At 44.1% G+C, this 20,114-nt stretch overlaps 1 long non-coding RNA gene across 2 annotated transcripts; it reads left to right on the plus strand.

The window, feature by feature from the left end:
* The first annotated feature begins 270 nt into the window (after positions 1–270).
* LOC308485492 lies at positions 271–18,175 on the plus strand. 2 transcript variants are annotated; one of them, XR_013990566.1, is made up of 3 exons: positions 271–585; positions 3,801–3,995; positions 18,047–18,175. It is a non-coding gene; the product is annotated as an uncharacterized lncRNA (long non-coding RNA). The 2 variants fall into 2 exon arrangements; XR_013990567.1 differs by lacking the exon at positions 18,047–18,175 and adding an exon at positions 8,884–8,988.
* The last annotated feature ends 1,939 nt before the right edge of the window (positions 18,176–20,114 follow it).

The following is a 20,114-nucleotide window of genomic DNA, read 5'->3' on the forward strand; positions in this document are numbered from 1 at the left end:
GCGGGAGATACCTAGAGCATGCACCACAATGGCTATGCTATACCTCCATGGTAGGTGAGGCTGTAATGCTTCTGGATATCAATTTGTCAGGAATGAGCCAGCTCCTAGTGGAACTTTGCAGCCTGCAGCATGCCAGAGACTTAGATATGACACAGGCTGAGCAAAGAACACAGCAGTCAATGGTGACTCTTCCAGAGATTGGAATGTCGGTTGCCAAGGGAACAACTGAGAGCGGGCTGGAACACAGCCAAAGCTCTCAGGAAGCTCAAACAGGCATGAACAGACACTGAGACAGTCTGTCAGAGCAGGTAGAGGCTGGAGCTAATCCAATAAGTTGGAAGTTGGCGAATGGGAGGGCTGCTAGATAGGAAGCAAAACAAGAGACCCAAGGGGAGACAGTTCAATATATTCTGTAGTATCTGGAAGAAGTCTTCAGAAGAGTCATCTTGAGTGATAATGTCAGCGGCTGCGGCATGCTGTTTATTTTTGCAATAAATCCTCCTTTTTAATTATCTACACTTACTGTGTTATCAAGCTGGGAACCTGGACTCCTGACACAGTTGCTGGAAGCCACAGGAGGGGAGAGTGCTGTTGTGCTCAGGTTTTGCCAAAGGGTTTCTTACTACCATCTGGTTGGCCACTGTGAGAACTGGATGCTGGACTAGGTGGGACACTGCCCTGATTCAGCAGCCTCCTCTTATGTTGTTTTCCAGGAAGAGAACATGTGCATTGACAAAGGGGGGAATTTGGGAGGTGCACAATGTTGTTGCGGGTGCCTTTCCTCCTCCCCAAATGAACGCCCCACTCCAAGTGGGAGAAAACCAGAGCATGCACCACTCTGGTGAGACAGTGCGCAGGCAGGTAGGGTCTCAGCCTGCGTACCAGATGGAGCTGGTAGACAGCTGCCCTGGACACAGAATTGACCTGCGCCTCCATGGACAGCTGTGAGTCCAAAATGACTCCCAGGCTGCGCACCAGGTCCTTCAGGGGCACAGTTACCCCATTCAGGACCAGGGAGTCCTCCAAACCCGCAGCTGCCCTCTGTCCTCCCAAAACAGAACAGGCACTGCGTAGATAGTAAGAATGTTGCCAGAAAGGAACGTTTCTGGACTCCTGAACTTCAAAATACCAGCACACAAGTTGTTTACAAGATGTTAACTATGACGATAATGGGCAACAGATGGAGAAAGAACATCCTGCATATAATTTGATGTTAGACATATAGGAAGATTATTGGTTGAACACGTGGCAGAAAGTTTGGCAGGAGCAATGGCAAATTGTGGCTGGCCCCACATGTGGAGAAGGAAATTAAGCTTTAAGGTACACATTACAGAGAGGAAAGGGAAGCTTTGGATTTCTAAAACCAAGAGACGTGGAGAGGTCTGGGGCGCCATTTAGGGAGGGTAACAGGGGCCACTCTCTCCTGCATGTGATTATTTCTCTACAGCACCTATTATCTCAGTCCATTTTGAATTATGGTGCTGAAGGAGACTCTTGAGAGTCCCATGGACTGCAAGAAGATCAAACCTCTCCATTCTGAAGGAAATCAGCCCTGAGTTCTCACTGGAAGGACAGATCCTGAAGCTGAGGCTCCAATACTTTGGCCACCTCATGAGAAGAGAAGTCTCCCTGGAAAAGCCCCTGATGTTGGGAAAGATGGAGGGCACAAGGAGAAGGGGACAACAGAGGATGAGATGGTTGGACAGTGTTCTCGAAGCTACGAACATGAGTTTGACCAAACTGCGGGAGGCAGTGGAAGACAGGAGTGCCTGGCGTGCTCTGGTCCATGGAGTCACGAAGAGTCGGACACGAGTAAACGACTAAACAACAACAACATCTCAGTCCAACTCTCTAGAGGAATAGCTGCGCTTGGAACAGTGATTCCTGAAGTCTAAACAAAACTGCAAAATTCTATGAGGGTAACATTGAATGCATGGTACGAAACCTACTTGGCGTCTGCAGTATGTTGATGCATGGGCAACAATAGGTTATCTGTCATGTTAGGTTCTGATGCTCTCTGCAATTCCCTTATTTTCATTTTGCAGTCAGATGAAACTCCCCAATATAGGTTTGGATATGCCCCTTCCCACCTGTGTGCTGAGGGAGATCACTCAACATCATTTAAAAAAACAAAAACAGATGCAAGGAACCCAGATTGAAAGAGGGCCATCATGGTATTGGGAGAAGGAAACTTTAGGCTTTCCACTTGTGCCCCTGCCTCCCTCTACTAGCGAAACAACATGGAGAAAGGGTTAACTCCCTCCTCCACCAGCACCCCTCTGTTGCAGCAGCTTTTGAACCTGAAAAAATACTTTGCAAGTTCAGTGTTGCTTACATTGACTAGCTGGTTTTTACATGGGGGACGATCCTAGTCTCACCTGGAGATGCTGGGGATTGAACCTGACCTTTTTTGCATGCAAAACAGGTATCAGGACAGGAGTAGGCAGGAAAGGTGACAACAATCATGAATCTACCAAAATAGACAGATACTGGCTTAATCTAGGTTGATATTGTTGTTGTGAGGTACCTGAAAAAAATCACAACCAGTTCTTAAAAAACAAATTACTTTTTAAAAGCAATTTAATTCTTTGATACTGTATATCCAGTGGATGGGCCTGTGAATCTGCCCCCCCTGCACAGGAAATAGCTTTGCTGTCCCCTCCACCCACCAACCAAACCCTGATATGGCATCTTGAGGTAGTTGGTGGACAGGATTTTGAGAAGCAATAGAGATAGATAGGCCCAGCCCTGAAGTGTTCAGGTCCTGAGTACATTGGAAAACATAATATATAATTGCACACACAAGTCTGTGAATTACGGAAGTTCCTCGTATGGCCCTATGACTGAGTGCCGTTTAGCCCATTTTGGTCAAGTGACTTTTATTTCTCTGTGGAAAATGCAACAACAGCAATACCCAGTGGAAACAGTTATTGTGGAAAGTGGTTTTAAATGGCCTTCAGGTGGACATCTTATGACGTGTTGTGCAATCTCAAAAGATAAAGACTGGGTTCTCAAACTGGGGTGGGGGCATATGGCAGCTATAGGAGGTTGTGAGAATTACATTCTAGAGAAAGAAAGTGTCCTGTGGCAGACAGTGCTTTCATTCTACTGAGAAACTGCTTGGTTCTTAAAGCCAGGGCCGGCCCACAGGCAAGGCAAGGTGAGGCAGCTGCCTCAGGCATCAGGTCCACAGGGGCAGCAGATCCAGATGTAGCTATTTACTCCCCGCTTGTTCCTGATGTAGGTCTTCACTGACTCCTTCTACCTTGGCAGGGAGGCGGGTGCCATTTTGCGGTTTGCCTCAGGTGTCGAAATGTCTTAGGCCAACTCCGCTTAAAATTATATTGACAAATAGTTCATGACATGTTAAACTCCTTCTGTTTATTAAGACTTCAAGTGGGAGGCTGCAGAACTGAATGCTCTCCTGTATGTATGTATGTATGTATGTATATATGCAGGCATGAATGTGTGTGAGAGTGTGTGTATGAGTGTGCATATATGTATAATAAAAACAGCACCTTTCTGTGCATAGAAAACTAGATGCTTGTCACATAGTTTGGTGTTGCATATAGGGAAAAATGAATTTGCCAGTTTAGTCTCTCTCAGAAAAAGTACAAATGGGGGCCTCCGTAAAGTAGGACATGTGGATCTTGGTCCATTTAACGTTGGCTCCCAAAGTCAGAATTTTTTTTCACTTGTGCAAATATTTCTGAGCTATGGGGCTCATGCGAATTTCAGGCTTCTTGTCTTGCCCAACTGTTTTTCACGTTTTCATCTACTCATTATAACCACAGCAAGAGGAGGAAGACACAGAACATTCCTGATGTCTTTCCAGCAGTCTAGTGGAAAGACGTTCCTGGGTGTCTTCTTGGAATTTATCTGTGAGTGGAAACATCATCAGTGGCATCTCACCACAATACAAAGGATGTCTGAACACCTCCCAGAAATAAACCTATGATTTCATTGGGACAGCCTTACTGACCCATGGCCACAAGGTAAACATTGCTTCTAAAACACTCACCGGAACTTATGGTTACAGGGCATTGAAAACATTTTTTCAGTAGATTTCACAATAATAATAAAAAAGGGCATCCTTATTTATTTTACATAGCTGGAATTCTTATTGTCCAAGCATATAAGAGACTGCTTTCATACTGCATTGATCCAATTCATTGGACATGACCCAGCTAACTTTTGGGGGACTTCCAATGCAAGCCTGACCAAGTTCAATGGAGCTTACTCCTTGGTAAGCAAGCCTAGGATTGCAGTCTGAAAAACATGCTTACATATCTCTCAATAAACCATAATGAAAGAAACCTTCTACCGGATAGCTGAGTTGGTCTGCTGCAACAAAAATAGCACCCTAAAGCATGTGGAAGATTTCAGGCCTGGAGACAGAATGTAGCTCTCCTGGGAATGAGTTCTAGTTCATTAAAGCTGTGTTGAAGTAAAGCAACATTTTTTTCTATTAGTCTCTAAAATGCCACATGACTTCTTGTTGCCGCTGTTAACCACTCATGAATCACCAACCAAAAATGGCTCTTTCATTTGTCTGTTTGTATATAGGAACCTGCTTTTACACCATGGCAGACTGTTTTGGCCACCCAGCTGGGATGTATTAAAATGTTGGTGCTTTATAAATATTTTTTAAAATAACAATAGAAAAAAATGAAAGACTAGTATTCGTGATATTTTGGATATTGATGCAGACTGGAACTAGATGTAAAGTAATGCCATCGTGTTCTGCATTTCTCTGCCACACTGTTGGTTGCTGTTGGAGAGGAGGGTTGGGCACTATATCATGTGTTTCCTTACGTGCACATTCAGGAAGAGCAGAGCGTAAATACAGGGCTGCCATTTTGGTTGCCAGCCCTGTGAGCAGTGTCAGCGCCCAGTTCTAGCTATAGCTGCGGGTTCCTTTCTATGGGATAAGCTGTAGGTATTTTTTACGGACATCCTTGCCATTTTGTGCCTCAGGGTTCGGCCATCGCTTGGTTACTTTCACAAACTTTTAAAAAGAATCTTCTGTCACCCTTCAAAAAGTAAAGTGAAAATAAAACCCCAACAACACGTCATGGTGTGTCTATGCTTTCCAACCCTGAGGTGAGCCTTGCTTGTTGTCTTTTCCTAGGCTGAGGCTGGGCTACACTGGAACATTTGGATAAATGCCTCCCAGCTATGTCTGGAAAGTGCCCTTCGCATGTTCGTTCTGTATCACTTTATGCCGCATTGTGTGACAGACATTTCTCCAAGCAATGCTTGTGCTGTGAGGTCATTTGTAATTATTAATCAATATTTGAAGGAGGTGCTTTTCTTGTCTCTAGCAACCTCAGAATGTACCTTTCACCACACCAGTACAGTGGTACCTCAGGTTACATACGCTTCAGGTTACATACGCTTCAGGTTACAGACTCCGCTAACCCAGAAATAGTACCTCAGGTAAAGAACTTTGCTTCAGGATGAGAACAGAAATCGTGCTCTGGCGACATGGCGGCAGCAGGAGGCCCCATTAGCTAAAGTGGTGCTTCAGGTTAAGAACAGTTTCAGGTTAAGAACGGACCTCCGGAACGAATTAAGTACTTAACCCGAGGTACCACTGTATTTCCTTGCTCTGCCAGAGTTGCTAATATGTCTCTGCTGTGATTTTATTTTTATTCTTTTTTGTAACACATTTTCATGAGGAGGAAGGAGCTGTGATGCTTCACTTTGCACCATGCCAGCTGACAGTACCTCTGGCACAGATCTCTACATGAGCTGACCTGCACAACCAAGACTCCAGCTCCTGTAAAAGCCTACACAGTGTGCATAGACAAGTGTGCTCATAGGCTGTCTCAGTTAAGATACCTGTGCACAACAACATAGAACAACAATAATAACAATATAGAATAATAATATAGAAATGGATGCATTCCTCCAGAACACACTCTGCTTTTGAAATCTGCAGCCTTTTAAACCAGATACAGTTTCAAAAGAACTCAATTCGTTCTGGAGGTCCATTCTTAACCTGAAACTGTTCTCAACCTGAGGTACCACTTTAGCTAATGGGGCCTCCTGTTGCTGCCACGCCGCTGCCATGGAATTTCTGTTCTCATCCTGAAGCAAAGTTCTTAACCTGAAGTACTATTTCTGGGTTAACGGAGTCTGTGACCTGAAGCATCTGTAACCTGAAGCGTCTGTAACCCGAGGTACCACTGTAATTCAGAGTCAAACATGCAGTCTCTTCCTGATGCTAATTGTGGTTAAGCGATTTCTACCTGTGCCAAGCCAAGATGCCCACAAACTGAGCAGACAAGCGAAACCACCAGTGGGTGAGGCACTGATTAGGAGCCACATGACAATGGCTTGCCTCGGTTTCTGTTTGCAGCGTCTGCTTCCTACCCCCATGATAAGAAAGTGCATGGAACCGCTTCCCAGATGCAAACTGTGGTTCCTGTGTGTATGTCTGCTTGCAGGCCCTTGTAAACATACCCTAATCTTGCCTGCCCACTCCTGCCTCAAAGGCAGGACTTTCGGTAAGGGCAATGGCAATTAAAAAACCCTACATGTCTCGAATACAATTACACGGTTAGCTTCTTTTTATTTATTCGATGTGTCTGTGTTGGCTTCTTACTCTGGGGAGAGGAGGCAGGGGTGCTCATTGTGACAGTAAATTGTTGCAATAAAAACAAGAAAAATGAAGCCCCAGACCTAAGTATGATGTAACACAAGGCTTCATTGTTCTTGGACTTTGTTTTCCCACATGTGCACATTTATGAAGGTTGTGCCCTCTGCTATCATCCCCGGCAGAAGTCAAAACACTTGGCTTTCTAAGTTGTAAAACTTGAGGGTTGGCTCAAGACATTGAGCCATTTGGAGCAGTTGCAGCCTCACACAACTTTGGAGGTGGGTTCTTCTTCTTCTTCTTCTTCTTCTTCTTCTTCTTCTTCTTCTTCTTCTCTTTTATAGACTACTCATCATCATGTCAGAAACATGAGGGTTGGTTTCCAACATATAAAATAAATTGATTACAGTGTAGTTGTTAGGGCAGGGAATGGGAATCTGCTACCTTAAAGATGCTGCTTGATCATTGGCCATCATGAGGCTGATGGGATTGGAATATATAAAAATCTGGAGATTTCCGAGTGTTGGACTGGGATTGGGAAAACCAAGGTTCAAATCCTCACTGAGCTATGAAACCAAGAAAAGACACATCATCCTCATCCACAAAATTTACTATCTACATGCCCTGCCATCTGACTGGGTTCCCCCAGTCGCTCTGGACAGCTTCCAACAAATTAAAACACAATACGACATCAAACATTGAAAACTTCCTTAAACAGGGCTGCCTTCAGATGTCTTCTAAGTCAGATTTATTTCCTTGACATCTGATGGGAGGGCATTCCACAGGGCGGGTGCCACTACCGAGAAGGCCCTCTGCCTGGTTCCCTGTAACCTCACTTCTCACAGTGAGGGAACCGCCAGAAGGCCCTCGGAGCTGGACCTCAGTGTCCGGGCTGGATGATGGGGGTGGAGACACTCCTTCAGGTATGCTAGTAAAGATAAAGGTAAAGGGACCACTGACCACTAGGTCCAGTTGTGACCAACTCCGGGGTTGTGGCACTCATCTCACTTTACTGGCCGAGGGAGCCAGCGTACAGCTTTCGGGTCATGTGGCCAGCATGACTAAGCCGCTTCTGGTGAACCAGAGCAGTGCACGGAAACGCTATTTACCTTCCTGACGGAGCGGTACCTATTTATCTACTTGCACTTTGACGTGCTTTCGAACTGCTAGGTTGGCAGGAGCAGGGACCGAGCAACGGGAGCCAATGTAGGTCTTTCAGGACCAGTGTTATGTGGTCTTGGCAGCCATTCCCAGTCACCAGTCTAGCTGCTGCATTCTGGATTACTTGTAGTTTCCAGGTCACCTTGAAAGGTAGCCCCACGTAGAGCACATTGCAGTAGTCCAAGTGGGAGATACCTAGAGCATGCACCACAGTGGCTATGCTGTAACTCCATGGTAAGCGAGGCAGTAATGCTTTTGAATACTAGTTGCTGGAAGTCACAGGAGGTGAGAGTGCTGTTGTGCTCAGGTTTTGCCAAAGGGTTTCTTACTGGCATCTGGTTGGCCACTGTGAGAACTAGATGCTGGACTAGGTGGGACACTGCCCTGATTCAGCAGCCTCCTCTTATGTTGTTTCCCAGGAAGGGAACACATGCATTGACAAAGGGGGAAATTTGGGAGACGTACAATGTTGTTGTGGATGCCTTTCCTCCTCCCCAAATGAGTGCTCAGGTTATTACCATTATGCAGAAAATGTCTGTTGTGCCCTAAATCGAAGGCTGCCGGGTTTCTAAAACAGAGTTACTGTATTTGAACACTGTGGAATCATTCTCTCTCTGTGTGTTTAAAGCTTGCTTAGGAAATTGTTGTTAAGAAATATGTCTCTTTGGTGGAATGTAATTAGCATCGCTTTCTTCCTGCTATGAGCTATAATTCTGTGAGTAACTGGAAGCAAAAAAAATTTGAGGTTATTCTGAGCCATGGTTTATGCATTTCAAATAATTTGTAAAGTTAGATTTGTAGCAGTAGATGAAGAAGGGGGTGTGCGGAAAAGCCCAGCAGACGTCTCTTTCACTTCCTGTTTAAGTCCGTGGTCTGGGGAGGAGTGCCACAGCCTCTAATGACAGTTGGTTCACTGGAAGAAATTGGTTTCTTCCACAATCTATAAATGTAATTTTAGGGAGATTAAACAGAGCATCACAACATGCATAGACTTTTGTTCTGCAATCTTGACATGAACTGGGTAACTCAGATTCTGATCATGAGTAATTTGTGATGCTTGTACCAATAACTTAATTTATTCAGAAACACTTTAATATTATTATTCAAGCTTTTTTTTTGAGCTGGGACTCAACAGAACTCAGTTCTAGCACCTCTCAGATGAGTGCCATTGCTATTACAGTCGTACCTTGGAAGCCAAATATCTTGGCTCCCAAACAAATCGGCTCCCAAACAATTGAAACCTGGAAGTGAGTGTTCCAGTTTTCGAATGATTACCGGAATCCAAAAGTCTGGTGCGGCTTCCGATTGGCTGCAGGACACTCGTGCAGCCAATCAGAAGCCACATTTTGGTTTTCGAATGTTTCCGGAAGTCGAACGGACTCCCAGAATGTGTTCTGTTCAAAAACCAAGGTACCACTATATAAGAGAACAAGGGAGGTGTTTGTGGTGACTTCCGGCACCTCTTTTTCCAGAAAAATAGCACCGTTTATTATTATTTTATTTATTAAATTTTTATACTGCCCTCCCTCCGTAGATCTCAGGGCAGTTCACAACACCAAAATAAAAGAGTTAAAAAACAACAACACAAAATACGGAATAGAACAAGAACAAAAACCAACCATTAACCCCCCTACCACAACACATTTAAAAGGGTATTGGATGTAGTAAGCCAAAGGCTTGGTTTTTGCCTGCGCCACTGTCAAAGGTGGGAACACATGCAACTGAGACTTGCTGAGGCTCATTCTTGTTTAGTGGTTTAGCGTTGTGTCCAAATGCTGCCCATCTCCTTTGTCTTCCTTCCCCTCTCCCTTTTTGTCACAAAAAAGCCGGTCAATACACTTAACTGGTTTGTTAGCAGGGTTGTACATGATGTCCTGACAGAGTTCCTAACAAGGCTTGACACAGAGTTTCTCCAAGCCATAGCAAGGGAGGGTACGTGCTAGGAGGAAGGCAAGCTTGGCAAATCCACACTGTGATCAACTCCCGCCCGGAAACCAATGTCCCCACTGTGGAAGGACGTGTGGGTTCCACAATTTGCCTCCACAGTCAGTTACGGACTCATTGTTAAAACTGTGTTTATGGAAGACAATCTTACTTTGCTACAAGTGATCGCCACAGAAGAAGAAGAAGCAAGGGGGCAAATGCACAGTTAATTCACTGTGTCTAAATATAGTGCAGAGAGCCAGGGCAGAAATGTGAGTCAATGAAGTGAGAGGTACCTAAGATTTGTTTCAGATCATGATGAGTTTTGAGGAATTAAGCTGTTGGCTTTTAAGAGAAGGTGGGTTTTTGAAGGAAAGGAGAAGTGAAGAGTAATTATTCTGGAAACAAGTCCCGACACTGGTGGAGGAGGAGGCGTGCGGGGGGGGGGGCGTACCGCCCCTGGCAATGTGATCCTGGTGGGGTGCCATTGTGGCTGTGCCCCCTCCCGTGCAGGGCGCCAGCCCCTAAGGGCGGTGCGCCACACCCCCAGGACACATTCCAGCCCTGCCCCCACCTGCTCTCTGCCCCCCCTCCGGTGCCAGAGCGTGAAGCTCCGCCACTGAGTCCCAACTACTTATGTGGATTCACTGACTGTACCCAGTATCAGGTTTTTGACGCAGGAATGTCATATGTTTTCAGCCTGGGCTCCAGATTTGTGTACTAAACCTACCTTAGACTATCTGTGTTTAGACCTCAGAGCCCTCGTCCGGCACAGAAAGGATGGTGTGCAATGCCTAGCAACGATCTAATGAAAATGACTAATAAATACAGCAGCTGCCTTAGAACAATAGAATCTTAGAAATCTAGAGTTGGAAGGGACTCCAAGGATCATCTATTGCAAGCTCCTGCAACCACAGGTGAACACGCTGACAAATTGACATCTTGTGGCAAAGAGCTTTGTGGACCAAACAGCTTTGTTGCATCTATACTATGCAACAACCACACAACTAACAAGCCTAATTATTGGTTCTTGCTGGATTCATGGTGTCAGGAACTGGAGTGTGTGGGTCTACATTTTCTATTTGCCACAGGGTTCAACTTCTATGACTACTGTGCCTCTGTGAATGTGAGTTGCTGAGGAACAACAGCAAGAGATGGCTGTTGACCTTGGGTTGTGTTAGCAGACTTCCCAAGGGGCATCAGGCTGGCCACTGTGAAAACAGGATGATAGATGGGCCTTTGGTCTGATTCTTATGTAAACCCATTGTGCGAATTAGATAAAAAGATTCCATGTGACTTGAATGCTTCCAAGTTGGTCTAATAAAAAACCGCAAATGTTTTTGTTGTTGTTTTTAATCCTCTAGGTCTAAGAGGAATGAGGTAGCCCCTTCCTCCACCCAAACCACAGCCCAGATTTCATTTTTGAAAACACATTCCTTGCCATCTTTTTGGATCAAAACACTAGAATAGCGCATCCAATGGTAATTTCCCTTCTAAAACCATTGTCCAAGGCATCTTGGCATTTTGGCTCCCAAGTTGCTACACCCTGCTATTGAATCAAATGCCAAGGTCGGTGCCCTGCTTTTGATTTATATAGCCCAAGTTCTTGGCACCACCACGATTCTCTCCGCACCTCCTTCACTCCATATAGTTAAGAACTAGATTTTGCCAGCTAGGCAGCTGCTGCATATTCCATCACAATGACTGCATTGAAGGCATCACACCAGCTAAAGAAGATGATATAGCCAATTGCACATTTAATAGCAATTGTGTAGCATATTTTGCATGTAACAGTGCATGCCAAAAATGTAGCTGGCAGACAAGTTGCACATTTTCCCTCAGCAACTAATAAAAAATGAATGCAACCTTGTTTCAATTGGCCACAAATAGCAAAACATCGAGATAATGAAGAATGTAATTAATCCATACCACAAAATCACTTTTGAGGACCCAAACACACCCATAATTAAAAATGCCTCTCCCAAATCTCTCTTTCTTCCTTACTACACTAATTAGTTCCATCAAAGTCAATAACTGGTTTAGCACTGTACTTCGCAAGCCCTGAGGTTCCTTGTGGATTTATTGGATGCCAAGAAACTATTAAGAGCTATCAGGGTTTTTAAAGTCCACAAGCTTATAATGGAAGCATGCCACAAGTCTCAGCTGGTAGCTGCTGTCTCTGTCAATGCTGGTGTGGTTTATTAAACCATACTCAAGACCAGCTGATGGTGCAATGTATTAACTGGGTGGAAAGCGAGATGAGACGCAGACAGGGCTGTAATCTGAACCCCTGGATGGGCTAGAGGCCTTGGGTGGTCAACCTGGATGACCTCCAAGCTTTCAAGGCCCAGACTAACCACATGTAAACAGAGAACAAGCAGACGTCTGTGCAACATTGTGAAATGTTCCTCACCTGTGTCTGCAGCTTGTCTTTCTGTATGCACCACTACTAAACCACCTTCAACTTAAGCACCTTTAAAATGAGGTCTGTCAACATAATCCTTCTCCATCATCATGAACTCAATCCCACCGTACACTGGACCTCTTTATTTGAAGGCTGTTCCAAACATGGCTTAATTTTTATTTATTGTATTGATTTCTCATGTTTTCCTCCAAGGAGCACAAGACAGCACACATGGTCTCCCCTCATTCAACCCTACTTAACAACCCTAAGACCCTACATAACATCTTCCAGCCTTGGTTATTCAGTGTATGCAAGCTGATTCTCAAATGTTTAGTACTAGAGCAAAGTTGGGGTCTGATTTCCAGATCTGGGATGTACGTTCTCATGTTAGGCCTTGATGTTAATTATTATTGCATTTATTTGCATACATTTATCTGGTGCCTGCTTCTTGGGAGAAAAGCAATGACAAACCTAGACAGCATCTTAAAAAGTAGAGACATCACCTTGCCAACAAAGGTCCATATAGTAAAAGCTATGGTTTTCCCTGTAGTGATGTATGGCAGTGAAAGCTGGACCATAAAGAAGGCTGATCGCTGAAGAATTGATGCTTTTGAATTATGGTGTTGGAGGAGACTCTTGAGAGTTCCATGGACTGCAAGAAGATCAAACCTATCCATTCTTCGGACGGCCCCGGCCCCCGGCCTCTTGAGCGAGATGGGCGTGCAACCCTAGAGTCGGTCACGACTGGCCCGTACGGGCAGGGGTACCTTTACCTTTTTAAGGGGGTGACTGTCCCAGACCACACACTTTGAGGGGACGCTGCCTTAATGTGGTATCAATGACAGTAACCCTGGTGGGCAGCTAACAGCTGGCTAACAGCAAGGTTGGACCTGCACCCTCACCTGGGGCCCTACTTCCCTGCACTTGTATTCAAAACCCAGCTAGAGATGCCACAGGGCTGAGAGAAAGGTCAGAGACCGGAGGAAGGGAGAAAACAGAGCGTGCCTGGGACTGATTAGCTCTTCAGAATTTAAAATGTTTTCTGCTAGTTAATCTCGATGAGGATCTGTATGCCTATTGTTGAAAATAAAACCGAAAGAGACCTGCATAATGGGAACCCTGTTTGCTTTAGATTGCAAGGAAGACTTTTTGTTCACTGATCTAAGAAGTTAAGGATTTAACATCTTTGCAGGATTGCTGTGTATCATGTGTTCTTCAACCTGATCTGAGTTTGCAGAAGGTATACATCTTTCTCAGCTAAGACCCCCCCTTTTTTCTGCCCCTTTGGCTCATCAGTTGTTCACCTGATCTGGATACAGCCGGTTTGTCTTTTCTTAGATCTCTCATTGATCCAGGTTTAGGGGGAAGAAGAATGGAAAAAACAGTCCTTCCCACATATAGCCCGGATTGGGTTGGAACAATCCAATCTGATCAGCAAGCAGAGCCTTAAACAAATCTGCTCTAATTAACCTTATCTCAGCAATCTCTCATAAATGCCAGCGAGATCACCCTCTTGCATGAAGCATCCTCATTCTACCAACATCAATGGAGCCATGTGGATTTTCACTAGCCCCGTGCTGGCTAGTTCACTGAAAGGAAAAGCACAAAACCTTCCTTCAATGGGAGCAGAGGGCTTGGGTTAAGGGGAAAAGGAAGACCCTGCTGTCTTTTTTCTATCTGCTGCAGAGCAAAAACTTGCTAGCATTTTATCCCCGAATCATTGCACGCCAGTCTGCTTTGCTTATGGATTTGGGTCAGGGAGAAAACAGAATTGCCATATTTTAAAAAGTGAAGCTTGTTGATTATTATTTTTTTGGTCAGAGTTGTTGAACATTTTAATTTTTTTGCAAAAGTCATCATACGTTGCCATACAGACTTTTAACACATACCGGAAATTCCCCCCAAGACAAAACCCTAGGACAAAAGCAAAGCAGCTGGGTGAATGATAGCCAGCTTGCATGATTGCAGGAAGGGGCAATGGAGGATCAGCTGCCTGTGACACATGCCAAAGTATTGTGCAAAGAGATATGCAAGATGGATGCTGTGGCTTGAACTGAGGACCAAATGGCCTGGCCCTGTCTAGTGTGATATTTGGGCCTCAGCCAATAGAACTTTCTTAACAACCATGGTCTAATGGGATACCTGAAGTAGTTGCTGGTTAAATTTACTTTTGCTATATTTTAGAGTTAATGTTCACGCACAGGAGTGCAGTACTCTATGATAAAACAACCACGTGATATTCTACCAGAACCTTATTGTGAAGGACAGGTAAGAATAAATAAATACTAGTAGGTCTTGCACAACATGGAGAATCTGAGGATGTTCAGAAATTATTTGTCTTGGATCTGTGACTTTTAATGACTATCCATAAATTGAATACATTGGGAAGATTATATTGCCTAAAGTGTCTAAATTGATGTACCTTTGAAGACTGCAACCTTCTAAACATCCAACTTGTTTGTCAGCAAATTATTTTCTAGAAAACATCTCTGTAGACCACACCAATAATGTTCTTTCTCCAGAAATCCTGGAGATATATTTTTTTTAAGACTCTTTTTTATTACGCTCCTCTGAAAGCACTGGAGCAGTCATGGGTTTCGTGGTTTCTTGCATGGTTTCGCTTTGGGAGGCAGCAAATAAAAAGCTTAATAAGAGAAATCGTGTTTTTCCAGACTCCAGCTGGTGAAGTGCAGCATGTAACTAGCTTAATTTGTAAGTGGCTTTGACTCATATGTTCCAAAGTCTTGCAGTTAAACGCTAGACGTTATGTGGACGTCACAAGTAAATTTATTGCTAATGGAAATAAAGGAGAGATTGAGAGAAGTCTTGTGACTGAAGATACTATGCAAGCTTTCCATAGTGATAGCTGCTGAGTTGGCATCTGGCAAATCATAGCTTGCCATAATCAATAAAGTATTAAAATTGTATTTTAAAAAACAGAGCCCCCAAGAGAACAAATTGTGGCCACTCAAGCATTAAGCATTACTCTATCTCCTCTCAGACCACATTGCCTATTGCAACCTGTGATTCCATATCCATTGTCATGGATGAAGGCAGTCCAGTCGTGGCCAATTCTGGGGTTGCGGCGCTTATCTTGCTTTATTGGCCGAGGGAGCTGGCGTACAGCTTCCGGGTCATGTGGCCAGCATGACTAAGCCACTGCTGCCGAACCAGAGCAGCGCATGAAAACGCCGTTTACCTTCCCGCTGGAGCGGTACCTATATATCTACTTGCACTTTGAGGTGCTTTCGAACTGCTAGGTTGGCAGGAGCAGGGACCGAGCAACAGGAGCTCACCCTGTTGTGGGGATTCAAACCGCTGACCTTCTGATTGGCAAGTCCTAGGCTCTGTGGTTTAACCCACAGCGCCACCCACATCCCAAGAGTCATGCTGGATCAGATCAAAGGCCTGCACAGCATCCTGTTCTCACAGTGGCCAACCAGATGCACAGAGGAAGCCTGCATTGAGTACAGCACCACTTCCCTCACTTGTGATTTCCAGCAACTGGTACTGAATACCAGTGTGCTGCCTCCAACAATGGAGGCAGATTATAATGTGATAGGAATTTTATGGTTTTAGATATATGGCAACGTTCATAACTACACGTACATAGATCAACACAGGAAAGCCAACCTGGAACCATTTTGATTCCTAAACTGAGCAAATGTTTCTCTGCATGGTAAAAATGGAAAAGCCTCCCCATTGTCTCTTCCTTCACAAATCCTGTCTTAATCTGTGTTTGAATAAGGGTGTGAGCCTTATCATTACAAAAGACTGCCAAGGCTCCCCAAGAAATCCAATCAAGTAACCTGCCAGACAGGAAATAAACAAAGCGACAGGAGAAAACAACATGCAAATGTTCTGTTTTAGACCGCCTTATCTGAGGGGTGGTCTTAGGTTACACCCCTTCTGTGATGAATGCATAATGTTTCTGGGGGTGGTCTTGATCTAGAGGATGGGAATTTCAAAAGTCTTTATAAGCCCTTGCATAGCATTTTTGGGGGCCTCCTCCTCTCCTGCGTGTGAGGGGAGTACCCTGTTGCAACAGATCAATAAAGATCAAGCTTACTAGCTGCTTTGCTTCTCAATATTCTCTGGTTGGCCTCTGTTATTTTCTCCTACCAATAGGGAACCTATGTAAGGACTCTATATGGGCTCTTGGATACCCCATGAGGGAAAAGGGCATATTTTTATTTACAACAATAGCCATCACCTCACCACCACCCCAGCCATAAAGTACCCCCACACTGATTTCTTGCCTTCATTTCTTGTTTAATATTGTATTAATATGTTGGTTCAATTATAATTTCCCTTGAGCATTTTTTTTTATAATGGAAAGGCAGGATAAAAATCCTCTACTAAACAATAGTAACGATATGAAGCCATAATTTTTAAACATATTTTGCAGTCATTTATCTCCTTAAAGCGATTTGAGGTATAGTATAGGAGTTTCCAAAGTGGTTTACAAATGTCTGAAATGGTAGAGTTTCCGCAAAGGTCAATACAGTAACAACAGAACGTTGCAACAGGAGACCATAATGCTAAGTTAGAGAAAGCCAGCCATTGAATGAACTAAAGAAAATCTTCACCTGATGCCAAAAAAACTAATACTGTTATGGTTGAATAGGGGAATTATATAAACAGCAAAGTCCAAAGGGAATTAAATTCAAGAGGGTACAGACTGCATTAACTACTTTGATATCAGTGACTATTCATAAAATACAATTGTGTTGATAACACAGATATCCAGGCATTGTTAAACCAGGATGTCTATGGTGTACTATTCTTCATTTCAGTTTGTTTTTACCCTTACTGTTTAAAATCCTCCCATTCCCGCTGTGTGTGTGTGTGCCAAACATTTCATGAGTCTAATGAAGAAATCTGTAGTCCATGAAAGCCTGTGACATAATAGATTGGTTAGTTTTTGAGACCTCATTGCAACCCTCTTTGTGGACTTCATAGCCATTCCTCCTATATCCATATTAACTGGACAGCAATTTCCAGTTTTTCAATTGGTCTTTCCATACAGGCATATGTTACAGATACACTATTTCCATTTCCTTGGGCCCCTTTGGAAGGAAGGGTGGGATATAAATTGAATAAGCAACTAAATAAATATTGGGCCCAAATCATCATATGTTCCTTCACTTGTTTAAACTCCCATTCAAATTTTAAAGATGATTTTGTAATGATAAAATGAGATGTTAAATGAAATTGTTTTTGTCCTGCAGTGAATTCCTAGGACTTGGTTGATGTTCTTAAAGATATGTTGCCTCTCAAAAAAGAGAAGAAGAGGACAGCTTTGTTAAAACTCAAATATAATTATGTCATTTATTAGATTTATATAGCGCCCTGCATCGTAAGATCTCAGGGTGGTTCACAGAATAAACTTCAGGCTAAAAGCCTGGTTGGATTCATTCCATTTACCTTGTTCTTACTTTCACTGTAATGTAGAATATTTTAAGGCACAGTTAAGACTGTTTCCTTTTACCTGCGAGTAAGTCCTCTTGAACTCAAATGTGGCCCTCCAGGCCTTTATCTGGCCCTCAGAATTCTCCCTAGGCTGTGCCCCACCCCAAGGCCCCATCCCTCCCCATGCACCACACCTAGATTGTGCTTTTGCACGGGTGAAATGTGTCCTTTGAGCTGTGATAATACCTCTTGCTGGATGAAAGATGGAGAGATAGGTGTGTGTGTGTGTGTGTGTGTGTGTAGACCTTAGACTTCTGTACAAAAGGTAAAAAAGAATACCCTTTGCTCTTCCAACTTTCTTCTCACCCCATTCACCTCTGGCATGTGACACTTGCCTTCCACTCAAAGAAGGTTATTCATGAGGGAATAGCTCTAGAGCTGCTGTTTTAACTTCCCCTGATTCCCCTGCTGTAGTGTTGCTCCAGGCCATTGTGGGAAATTAAAATGGCGGCTCTTGGACCCAGCCTCCTGTCTGCTTCTGCTAGATTCCTGGACATGCCCACATTGGAGAGGGGTCCCTGACACAGGACAGAACCTACCAGAAGATAATTTTGAGGAGCCTCTGAAACCTGGATCGAGCCCTATATCAGGGGATCAACACTGAAGGAACATCTTTGAACTCCACGCAGGGAGAGACTGTTATGACTGCCATCCTGGTAGTCTCCTGCTACCAGCTACAACCTGGACTGGAATGACTTTGGTTTACTACTGAATAAACATATAAGAAGAAGTAAACAGTCCATTCCCTGTACATGTGGACGGTCAGATGTTTCTTCTTCTAAGTGTCTCTACATGCAGTTTATCCTTTAAAGCTCAGCCTCTCGACTTAGTAGACAGACAAGTTGGCAAATCAACGAGAGCTTGTCTGCTGGAGGAGGAGTGGAGTGAACTCAGTAAATGTGTACAGAACCCTCTGCCAGTAATCAAGTCAACAGATCGTATTTTATTGGAATGGGGCCTAGTGCGGTAAAGGAGAACCTCCACCCTTCCCTCCACCTCCAGTGATAGTTTTTAATGTCCCATCAGGGCAGTAAGAAAAATAAAAACAGTCTGGGGTCTAAAATTGCTAGAGTAGAGTACATCAATAAAGATGTCCATCATGCAAGATGTTCTGCTCAGGAAACACCAGGGCCTGTTAATAGTTATAACATGCTCAACTAACTGCACACAGAGGCTCTTTAGAATTTTTTTATATACTGTACTTTTCCGTGTATAAGACGAGGTTTTTCCCTTTAAAAACCATGCTAAAAAGTGGAGATTGTCTTATACATGGGTAGTGCATAGGGTGGACATTTGATTGGTTGCTGCTGAGGCTGTCAGTGGCTATTGTGCATGTTATTGGTTGCTACGTCAATGGGTGGTGTTGATTGGATGACGCTCTGGCAGTTGGGTGGGCAATGGGACAGATGGGAGGCAGATTTAGCGACTCGCGTGGGAGAGTGATTTCGGCAATCCCCCCCCCAATCCACCTAAAAAAACCTCAACAACTCTGTGCCATTCCCCCCCCCCTTTTAAACTTGAGTCTACCAAAATAGGGGGCGTCTTATAGACAGAAAAGTACGGTACACTAATATAATGCCATTTTAAAAGGAGGCTTCACTCCACTGCTTAAGGTGCCACTGCTTACTCTGGAGCAGGCCCTCTCCTCACTGATTATGTTAAATGCAGGACTGAATGGACTATGTGTCTGTTTCTATATAGCAGCTGTGGGGATGGGTGACTAGTGTGGATACAGTGCAACTGCTCCATTTTGAGTGGGACATCATGGACTGACAGAAGCCATTCCAGCTTCTGATGCCAATCCCGGATGTTCCAGAAGCCAGTGCCGCACTCACTTGGGAACCAAAAGAGCACGGAACCAAAAGTTGCACATTTTCCGGTGCCGCGCTCTCCTATTCCTCCCGTGCCACTTCCGAAAGTACAGTGGTACCTCGGGTTAAGCACTTAATTCGTTCTGGAGGTCCATTCTTAACTTGAAACTATTCTTAACCTGAGGTACCACTTTAGCTAATGGGGCCTCCTGTTGCCGCTGCACAATTTCTGTTCTCATCCTGAAGCAAAGTTCTTAACCCAAGGTACTATTTCTTGGTTAGCGGAGTCTGTAACCTGAAGCATCTGTAACCTGAAGCGTCTGTAACCCGAGGTACCACTGTACATGTTTGTGAGGCGTTTGTGGAGGTGGTAATGTGTACACAACCAAACCTGAGATTCTCTCATCTGTATTTTGAAATACTTGAGTCAAGAAGCATGCTTCTTCTGAAGATGTCCTCTAGCTCTTGATTACACAATATAGCCAGCTCATTTAATTTTCTATATTGAAAAGGAAATCCAAAAGCAGAGCTTGCTGTGTGTGTGTGTGTGTGTGTGTGTGTGTGAGAGAGAGAGAGAGAGAGATGTATTGAACATTAGGAAATCAGTGGCAGAATAGCTGCAGACTAAATTTTTGCAACGACAAAAAGTTGGGAGAAGCAAGGACAACCAGTACAGAGAGGAAAAGGAACAGAAGAGAGGTCAGCCAGAAATGGATACAAGCAGATGAAATTACATGTCCTT

Source organism: Podarcis pityusensis (assembly GCF_964106645.2).
Source record: "Podarcis pityusensis genome assembly, chromosome: 9".
In the NCBI taxonomy this organism is placed as follows: Eukaryota; Metazoa; Chordata; class Lepidosauria; order Squamata; family Lacertidae; genus Podarcis; species Podarcis pityusensis.